The following is an 8,646-nucleotide window of genomic DNA, read 5'->3' as shown; positions in this document are numbered from 1 at the left end:
TTGAGCTTCCCTTCCCCGGTACTGAACTCTCCCTGGAAAGAAACCCTTCATGCTAATCAGTTGGCCCCCATATTCGCCAGGCTGTATGTTAATTTTCTTTCAGTGGGGACTTTCCCATGGCTTTTTTTATTAAAGACATTTTCAGGATTGATTGATAACCTGGAACACGAGTCAAACATTGTCTCAAAATGTATCTCTTCTATTCTTACTGTATCTTTCATGTTACCACCAATAGTACAGAATGAAACTACTTAGCAGTACAAGGAGTACATTTGCATAATATATATTCCACCTTGACCCACTTCCAAGTACTTCCTCGACATGGAGTACAACAGGGTGTGGATCACGGGTTTCTCTAGTGACCCACCGTAAGGGTGCGGATTCCTGATGAACCGGAGGGACTCTTTATTACAAGAAAACAGAGAATGTTTAGGGTACAAAACACTTATGGGGATGTTCCGCTATAGGTGGGGCACTACCACTTTGCCTGAAGGAAGGATTAAAGGAAGTTTTTCATCACTAGCAGGTAAAGGAAGCCAGTCCTCTGAGACAACAATTTTGTGAAAACAATGCGCTCCCTCAGGGGTCACTGAGTCAGAACCATCAAGCGCGGGGCCCGACACAAGCTAAGTATCATGTTGTCTTTATTTTCTATCTCTTGCTTCCCTTTGAATTTGGGGTTGTGGCAGCTGTCCATTACGAGAACTTTGCTAACTCCGACGAGTCCTCTCACGTGCTCTTCAGCTCTTACAGTAATGCTGCAGGGAGGCTCCTGCGCTTCCAGTAGGGTGACCAACCGTCCGTAAATTTCACCGACTGCCCGTAATTTGTCCATTGTCCGTGAAGAATTCTTTCACAGACGCCATTTGTCCTTATTTCGGACTTGAGAGTGAGCTGCCCCCTGCAGGCAGCCTGAGAGTCCTGTCACTCTCACTGCAGGGGCAGCTCGGCTCCTGCTGTGATCAGTGGCCTGCAGCAGCCCCTCCCCGACCTGGCACAGGCTCGTATCCGCCCATTATCATCTGTACATTGGAGTACACTGCCCCCTGCAGGCAGCCTGAGAGTCCTGTCACTCATTGCAGGGGCAGCTCGGCTCCTGCTGTGATCAGTGGCCTGCAGCAGCCCCTCGCCGACCTGGCACAGGCTGCTATCGGCCCATTATCATCTGGACATTGGAGCACGCTGCCCCCTGCAGGCAGCCTAAGAGTCCTGTAACACTTATTGCAGGGGCAGCTCGGCTCCTGCTGCGATCAGTGGCCTGCAGCAGCCCCACCCCAACCTGGCACAGGCTGCTATCCGCCCATTATCATCTGGACATTGGAGCGAGCTGCCCCCTGCAGGCAGACTGAGAGTCCTGTCACTCTCACTGCAGGGGCAGCTCGGCTCCTGCTGTGATCAGTGGCCTGCAGCAGCCCCTCCCCGACCTGGCAGAGGCAGCTATGGCCCATTATCATCTGGACATTGGAGCACGCTGCCCCCTGCAGGCAGCCCGAGAGTCCTGTAACTCTCACTGCAGGGGCAGCTCGGCTCCTGCTGTGATCAGTGGCCTGCAGCAGCCCCTCCCCGACCTGGCACAGGCTGCTATCAGCCCATTGTCATTCTGTATGCCGGCTTAATTATCACAAACAGAATGATAATGGGCCAGTGACAGCATTTGCTGGGCCTCCTCCTGCCAGAGCCCAAGGCATGGCAAACTGCTTTTGTTTATGGGCTCCTGTCACCTCACCAGGGGCCAAGCTCTGGGGGAGCCAGGGGGGGGGGGGTGGAGGTTTAATTCTGACACATGTTACCCAGGTGCATCCAATATGCAAGCGCAGGTATTTAAGTTTCACTTAGGCACACAACAGATGCAGTGCGAGGTTCTCTCAACCTAATATAAACTTATTTTGACTTGTGCTTGTTTTGATTGTCTATTTACTTATGTAATATTGCACAACTACCTCTGATGTGTCTGTAAAATGTACCTTTTGTCCCCAATTTTTGTCCTGAATTCTGACCTTCTGTCTTGAATTTTTATCCTGAATTGTGACCCTTTGCCCTGAATTTTTACACTCACTGTTCTGAATTTGCACCCATGCCAGTTGGTCACCCTAGCTTCCAATGGAACGTGCTGACCCTCGTGAGGAGGCAAATGCAGAATACCGCTGAGGGGAGGCTCGAGCGCGTCCAGTGGAACGTGCTGACCCTCCTAAGGAGGCAAATGCACAATACCGCTGAGGGGAGGCTCGTGCGCGTCCAGTGGAACGTGCTGACCCTCCTGAGGAGGCAAATGCAGAATACCGCTGAGGGGAGGCTTGCGCGCGTCCAGTGGAACGTGCTGACCCTCCTGAGGAGGCAAATGCAGAATACCGCTGAGGGGATTATCTCGCGTGCGTCCAGTGGAACGTGCTGACCCTCCTGAGGAGGCAAATGCAGAATACCGCTGAGGGGAGGCTCGTGCGCGTCCAGTGGAACGTGCTGACCCTCCTGAGGAGGTAAATGAACCGTTTGCTCCAAAGGGACGAAGTTCACTTCATAGGGGTAAACCGCTGAGTCGGGCACTGAATTTATCACAACAAAGCTGCATACATTGTCTCTATTCCTCACAGGCACTGATCAGGGGTAACTCACTGAGTCGGGTGCTGCATTGGGCAGAACGAGTCAGAATACACGGTTCCTTCACTGTTTCCAGCACAATATCCCCTCAGTCACCAATCTCTTTCACATCCACTGTAAGCACTCGCAAAGCTTTCACACCCACTGTTAGTGTATAGGGTTGACAGATACCCCATTCTATGAAAAGTTTCCCTGTTTAAACTGGAAAAGTCTCACAGGCACTCTCTGCCAACCAGGGTATCTTACTACTTAAGGGAGGGAAAGCCTTGGGAGCCTCAGACCGTTATGGTCTCAGTGGTAACTGTGGATGGCGTCTCTGGGAGTTCTATCGCAGCGTTTCACCAAAGCGCTCAATTCATTAAAACTGAGGTGGTGGTACCCCACATTATCTATGGGGCTTACAACTGTGACCAGCGTGTTGGGGTGTCTTTAAGCAGTAAGATACTATCCTCGTCGCCAGAATGAAAATGAGGAAACCAAACACCACAGGAATCCAACGTGAGGTGAAGTTACACTTTACTACAAACATCACAGCCACAGCTGACAGCAGAACCAACTCAGGTGACAGTTGACAGTTGGAGGAATCCAGTGATGCGGAACATTCCAATGCCATAGGGAGGAGAAGGGGAGGCATAATGGGCACCACAATGGAAGATACCACAGAGATGTTCCAACCTTCATGCCCCTTGCACCCTCTGACCCATCACAGTGTCTCTTGCCTGTACCGGTAGTGAATTAATTGTACCAACTGTAGAGTTCGCAGGATATGTCCACATTGGATTTGTTATCCTGGGTACATTAGGGTACAGACTGTTCTAGTCTGGTCTGTTTTTCAAAATGTGCAGAACATAAAATGTTTCTCAGTCTTTGCTGATTGTGCAAGACGTTTCTATCCAACTGTTGTCTCCTTAAACCCAATGAACCAGAAAGGATGTGGCTTGTCTCTGAAGACCAGAAGCTAAAGGACGCCTTTGCTTCTCTCCTTCTTATGATGCACTGTTGCGTTCAGTGTCGAATCTGATTCCTCCAGTGTTGCCGTGGACGTCCTCAGAAGCCATGGTGCCATGTGGACCTCATGAATGAACTTCTCCTGTCTGAGATGGGACAACCCGAGCGCTGTGGACAAAGACAGCAGTCAGCACGTTCTACGTGATGACGTAGCTGCAACGTTCACTGCTCGCACGCTCTCCAGTGACTTCCCCGCTGTGGATCTCTGCTTCTATTTTGTGTACATGGGTACCTCCTGGTCCCACGCACACGGTCCGTTTGGACATTCTGACATTTCAGAGTGGGCTGCGAGCGAGGCGCTGCTTTTAGCACTGCACGGGCTGCTCTTATCCAAGCCCTGACAGTGCATGGTGCCTCATTCTAGCTACAGGTTCCTACCTGCGCCCACTGCCTTGGCAAGGCCACGCTTCTTCCCCGACTCAACATCATATATGTTTATGTGTAGTGTATATATATTTTTGCTGGGACAGCAAGAAACGTATGAGGCAGTGCTTTTGAGTATGTGCATCCACACGTCTGCAGGTTTCATCCATGGGTACCACGCAGAAAACACACTGCCATCCACAGGGAAACAATACAACACTTCAGAGGACTAAGGAAGCAAAGTGCTGCTGTGTAAAGTGTGCAGTGTGAAGCTGGTGCTCAGTACAGTTGTCTCTAAAACTTCCCTTCAGCTCCAGCCATTGGTATCTGTGGTAAGTCAGGCCACTGTGAGTAGGAGATCAAGTAGAGGGAAGGAGGGTGGTGGCAGCTGAGCCTGGTAGCATGCTAGCAATTGTGTGACTCATTGTGAATATTAGAGCAGTTTGGGTACTGACATAACACTGGTACATGACACACCGAGTGATGTGAATTCCAGAATGATGAAAATGTTGCACAAACCAAGGCAGTATGCATGCTTGCACTGAGGTGGTGCTTTAAATACCAGTTACTACACCCCATGCACATGACCGTATTATGGGCACAATTTGTGCCCAGAGCTATCTACGATTCCACCAAGATGCCCCATGCCAGGCCAATGCCAACTACCGTCTTGGCTTTCAACCAAATTCAGTTTCCAAGTTAAGACTTCTGAGCCCATACCTTCAAACATAAATGGAAAATACCAGTTCAGAATGCAACAAGCAGTTAATTGTGTATTCAAGGCTGCATGAGGGTGTTCCACATGGCATGTCAGCATTCACAAAAGTGTTATACTATTTTGCAGTAACACACCTTACACTTTTGTATTCTTCCTTATGCTTTAAGATTGGACAAATAGCAATGTAAATGTACGTTTGTCTTTCTCCCTTGGGTTTAGACGAGGATAGTGAGGAAAGTATGTGTTTCCTGATGAAGGCTCTCGTGCCGAAACGTATTGAAGCAATCAATGATGAAACATGGCGCTTCTAAAAAACGAAACTTTTGTGCACTTTATTATGAAATATATAAAACGATTTATACCAAGATAAAAATTACGATCATGTTAGGATTATGTTTCATCACGATTCATAAAGGACAAGGATGGCAGCTTGGCATCTTAGTAGAGCACCAGCGTGTCTCCGTCTCCTTTCTTGTGAGTGGATGATCACATGTGCCAGTGATCCTAGGCTGGGGACCAACCCCTGTAGCACACACTCAAAGGCTTAAAGTGGTTTATTTTGAAAACTTACATCAGGGCCAGCAATAGAGCCGTACAAAATATAGCGCATGACATATGACCAATCTGTAACTTTTTGTTTCACAAAACACTGATTGTGAGCCAGCACATCTGTGATTGGTTCTTCCTTTGTATTTTGGTACTTGTAGACATGGATTTAAAATTGGAAACACAAAACCTTGTGTTTTTTTTGCTTTTACAATACAAATTATATTAGACTTCGCTTCTAGTCACTCACACCAGAGAGATGACTATAGGGGCAGTGGGTTACAGGGGTCTGTTTAGAAAAATGTCACCAGATGACCTAGTCTACAATAGCCTCATCTTTTCAAACACAAGCCTACAGAAACAGGCCAAGTTGTCCTGTTGGCATGCCTCACCGTCATGCAGCAAAGGCGCACTGGGTTGCAATGACCATCCTTTTCAAGCAGGAACAGCCAGCCAAGGGGAGCATCACCATTCAAAGAAAGCTACGGACTTTGTCCTTGGGGCACTCAGAATACTTCTGTTTTTAGCCTTTCTTGAGGGTTTGTGAATGTTCAACGGAAAGCTATTCAGCAGTGACGTCTGATCAGTGCTTAAATAGTGGGAAAGAGTGCCGGTGAGGATAAATGTCAGCGTGCCGAATACCACGGCTTCCACCTTAACCTCATTGGTCCACTGCCAGACAGTGCTGGCTCCCTTATCTGACTCTCGCAGGTCCTTGCTTTATTTCCCTTCATGAAGCCTTTTCTTTCTTTCTTTCTTTCTTTCTTTCTTTCTTTCTTTCTTTCTTTCTTTCTTTCTTTCTTTCTTTCTTTCTTTCTTTCTTTTTCTTTCTTTCTTTCTTTCTTTCTTTCTTTCTTTCTTTCTTTCTTTCTTTCTTTCTTTCTTTCTTTCTTTCTCTCTTTCTCTCTTCCTCTCTTTCTTTCTCTCTCTCTCTCTTTCTTTCTTTCTCTTCCTCTGTCTTTATGAGTCTTCCCTCCCATGTTGTCGGATAATGTCTGATGAGGAAAAATAAGTGCTGGTCCCCAAAAATGAGTGCTGGTGGCCCCCACCGGCAACCACCGGCTCAAATGAAGCACTGGCTTTAATGAAGGAAAATTGGCTTCCTCCTCTGCTCCTGAACATGTGTGTGAGTCCCACTGGGAGGGTCACTTGGTCAGAGCGCAGTGGGTGGGTGAGCTGGTGGCATCGGACTTTTATTGCTTTGTGAATGAACAATAATCATGAATAGGGCTCCTGCTTTTATGGTATTTTTTTTTTACATTTCTGTCTGTATTTATCCATATTCATTTTTTGCTAATATTATTTTTATTTATTGTGTGCTCTGTGTGAAAAATGAAACTGCAATGGGTATACTTCCATGTTAATTTAACCGAGAAATGCTTACTCGTGTTTGATTGTCCAATGAGTTTTAGCCATTTGCAGTACAATGCAGTCCTCTGAAATCCTTTGCATCGCAGAGCAGCTTAAGCAGCCGCACTCCTGCAGTTATTTAAGCTTCATTAGGAATATTGTTTCTTTCTAACTCCCCTACCTGTCAGTCTGCGCAGCCATTGATCTAGCACACATGATCGACAGTAATGAGAATCTTCCAGAAGAAATCTATTTTCTGTATTTTTCCATATTAAAAAATAAATACAGACAGGAAAATAGATTATCTCTATCTCTATCTATCTGTAAAAATCAGGAAAAAAGGAAAACTGGGAGTTTTAAGCATGAAGTAGATTCTGGCTTGCAGAGACACCTGCGAATGCATTCCTGGTGGCCGGTTACAGACGGTCATGATCTGTGGCCTGAAATTACCTCCTAGTGCTGGACTGACTTCGAGACACTATACTCCGAACTGCCTGATGAGATCCGCACCTTCAACACAGGAAAAACTAGTGGTGGGGGCGTCACTTGGCGATCGCATCGCAGATGGCGTGCTACGTGAGGCACAGTCAAGAAAAACGACATGCCCCGTGAAGCTGCAACATTCTCACGAGACTTGTAAATGGTGGCGGGCATTTTTTTTCTTTGCTAAACACATTTTTATTGATTTGCAGAAAGAATACACCAGCCATTCAGCACTACACCGTGAAAATCTAGGATTACATAAAAGAATTTGCGCTACCCAGTTTACAGACACTATTAAAAACAAAATGACTTGAAATTGGACAATCCCATTATGACTTAACCACCCCCCCAACCATTTCCCCCAGACTCTGCGATATTTCTTGCGGCACCCACGTGCTTCATACATAACTTGCTCCTGTGTGGCGCACCAGTCTGCCATCGCCCAACACTCGGGGGTTCAGGACATTTCCAGGAGGCCGCAATGTCTCTTTTTGCAACCACCATAGCTGTAGTAAAAAAACACCTTCTCATTCCGAGACCCATCCAACCCATCAGTGATGCCCAGGATCGTGTGCTTTGGGTCGTGGGTGAACTCCCACCCTAAGATGTTGGTGAGTTCTTACTCGATTTCCCTCCAGAACCGCACCAGGCGGGGTCAGGCCCATACCATATGGAGGGAGTCAGCCGGGTCGTGACCACACCTAGTACAAGCTGAGGTGGTGGCGGGCATTTTAAACTCTTGGGCCCTGAGTCACAAACTTCACTTTTGAGTAACTTAACTGTTTTACATTTAGTAGTAGGTTATTAAATATTATATAATTAAATAATACATATGTACAATCTGTATATGTTTTTAACATTACTTTTTGCTTATTTATAGTTCTATTTTAACAATTTTTTTATTTTTTGTTTTATTGAAATAAAAGACAATCTGCATAAATAGTGTTACAGTCACGAGGGCGCGCACACACAGTCAATCGATACACAGCTTCCATAGAGACACCAACTCTATGGTGACTACAATAATGTTATGCCTCATCTTTCGAGTCTTGATATTTTAACTATTTTTAATTATTTTAACTAATTTAGTTTAATTTATCATTATATCTTATGGGGTTTTATTTTAAGTCCCTACCTTCATTATTGTCTATGGGAGGGTGCTGCAGTACGGGTGGTTGGCCATGTGTAGTGCTGGACTTACTAAAAAAGTGTATGCTACTAAATAAGTGCAGTTTGCGAATACCGGAATGTCAGTTTGTGAATACCGGAATGTATTAAACTTACCCAAAAGTGTAAACTTACTCTAAAGTGTAAGTTACCTTTGTGAATCAGGCCCATAGAGTATACGCTCCTTGTGGTCCAGAGTATCTTTGCTGGTAACCGAGATGCACAGCGACTGCATCCGAGACTTTGTCGCCAGAGTTTAAAACCCCTCAGCCCACGCTTTCGGATTTAGACTTGCTTTGAAACATTAGTATTGGAGTCTTATGAGCTCATCCTTTGCATCTTGTTATTTTCATCGTCGGAGTGAAAACGAGGCTCAACTTTGTACAGACTTGATTATCTTTCTTTTGATACACGTA

This window comes from Triturus cristatus, chromosome 5_2 (assembly GCF_964204655.1).
Source record: "Triturus cristatus chromosome 5_2, aTriCri1.1, whole genome shotgun sequence".
NCBI classification, from domain to species: Eukaryota; Metazoa; Chordata; class Amphibia; order Caudata; family Salamandridae; genus Triturus; species Triturus cristatus.
Note: the sequence above shows the minus strand (reverse complement) of the source record.